Source organism: Phalaenopsis equestris, unplaced genomic scaffold (assembly GCF_001263595.1).
Source record: "Phalaenopsis equestris unplaced genomic scaffold, ASM126359v1 Scaffold216725, whole genome shotgun sequence".
Taxonomy (NCBI): Eukaryota; Viridiplantae; Streptophyta; class Magnoliopsida; order Asparagales; family Orchidaceae; genus Phalaenopsis; species Phalaenopsis equestris.
The window spans coordinates 240,404-242,785 of NW_018235319.1; positions in this window are offsets into that span (position 1 = coordinate 240,404).

Genomic DNA, 2,382 nt, shown 5'->3' on the forward strand with positions numbered 1-2,382 from the left:
CAGAAGCAATCAACTCTCTGATCTTGTGATACCTGACATCAATGTGCTTCGTTCTGGAATGGTACACCTGGTTCTTAGCCAGATAAATAGCACTCTGACTGTCACAATGCAACTGAACTCCACCTTGCTCAATGCCCAGTTCCTTTACTAGCCCAGCAAGCCATAAGGCTTCTTTAGCAGCTTCAAGTACTGTTATGTACTCAGCTTCAGTTGTAGATAATGCCACAATAGACTAAATTGTTGATTTCCAACATATAGGTCCTCCACTAAGAGTAAACACATACCCAGTTGTAGACCTTCTGTCATCCAAATCACCTGGGTAGTCTGAATCAACGTACCCCGCAACTGAAGGATCATTCTTCTGACTGCCAAAAATAATTTCATGTCCTACAGTACCCTTCAGATACCTGAAAATCCACTTGACTGCTTCTCAATGTCGTTTTCCAGGTTTAGCCATGTATTTGCAGACTTGAATAACAGCATGAGCCAAATCAGGATGAGTTCATACCATAACATACATTAAGCAGCCAACTGCACTGGCATATGGAACCTTTGTCATGTCTTCAATTTTTGTATCAGTCTTAGGATACTATTCTGAAGAAAGCTTAAAATGATTTGCCAAAGGAGTGCTCACAGGCTTTACATTGATCATCTCAAACCTTTCCAGCACTTTCTCAACATAGTATTGTTGAGATAGACATAATCTCCTTGAGCCTCATCTCGATGAATCTCCATTCCAAAAATCTTCTTCGTAGAACCCAAGTCTTTCATGTCAACTTCCTGACTCAATAAAGTTTTCAAACCACGGACATCATTCATATTCTTTGCAGCAATCAGTATATCATCAACATACAATAACAGAAAAATAATATAACCATCATCAAGGCCCTTCACATAAACACAACAATCATACTCACATCGCCTGCAGCCAATCTGCATCATGTAGGAGTCAAACCCCTTGTACCATTGTCTTGGAGACTGTTTCAACCCATACAGCGATTTCTTTAACCTGCAAACCATATACTCCTGTCCAAGTTGAGTGAACCCTTCTGGCTGCTCCATGTAAATCTGCTCCTCTAGATCACCATGTAAGAAAGCAGCTTTAACATCCATCTGCTCCAAATGCAAATCCTAAATAGCTACTAATGCAAGCACTGCCCTGATTGAGGTATGTATGACCATAGGAGAAAATATTTCATCATAATTTATCCCCTTCTGCTGTGAAAATCCCTTTGCAACTAGTCGAGCCTTGAAGTTTTCCCCTTATTTTTCTGATACTGCTGGTTTCCTTTTGTATACTCATTAGCACCCAATAGCCTCCATCTCCTCAACCATTGCACCCATCCATTTTTTTTTCTCCTGGCTAGTGATAGCTGTTTGAAAAGTGGTTGGATCATCGCTGCTGATGAGAAGTGCACATGAGACTAAGACTTCATAACCCAATCTGCTAGGAGGCCTTACATTGGTGCGTCTCTGTCTATCTCTGACTCGATTATAATTCTGCAGACCATATGGAATAGAATCACCAGGTGTTGGATTTGAACTTCCACCTCTCTCAGAAGCTATTGGTTGTTGTTCTAAATCCATCTGCAGTGCATCTGAACTGGAACTGTTCCCTGACACCTTATCTTGATTTTGTTGTAACATAAACTGCTCATCAAAAATTGCATCTCTGCTGATCACCATCTTCTTTGCAATTGGATCCCAAAACTTGTATCCTTTCACACCTTTCTTGTAGTCCAGAAAGATGCAATTCTTGGATTTTGCATCAAGTTTGGATCTTTCATCTCCAGGTACATGCACATAAGCAGGACATCCAAAAATTCGTAAATGATCAAATTTAACTGGATTACTTGTCACCCAATGATGCTCGAGGTGATCTATTGATAAGATAGCATGTCATATTCACAGCCTCTGCCCAGAAAATCTTAGAAAGCCCTGCATTCAGTCTCAAGCATCTTGCCCTTTTAGTTAAGGACATATTCAGCCTTTCTGTCACACCATTATGCTGTGGTGTCTTTCGCACTGAAAAATGCCTCTGAATCTCATGCTCCTCATAGAACTTCTGAAACTGAGAATCTGTGTACTCTGTACCATTATCGGACCTCGAATACTTAATCTTTCTGCCAGTTTGGTTCTCCACCTCAGCTTTCCACAACTTAAATTTAGAGAAGAGTTTAGATTTCTGCTTCAAGAAATACACCCAAAATTTCCTGGAGAAATCATCAATAAAGGTAACGAAATACTGAGATCATCCCAATAACAACTCCCTAGTAGGGCCCCATACATCAGAATGCACATAATCAAGAACTCATTCAGTTTTGTGCTTTCCAGTCATAAAACTGACTCTAGTCTATTTTCCAAGAATACAGAACTTACAAA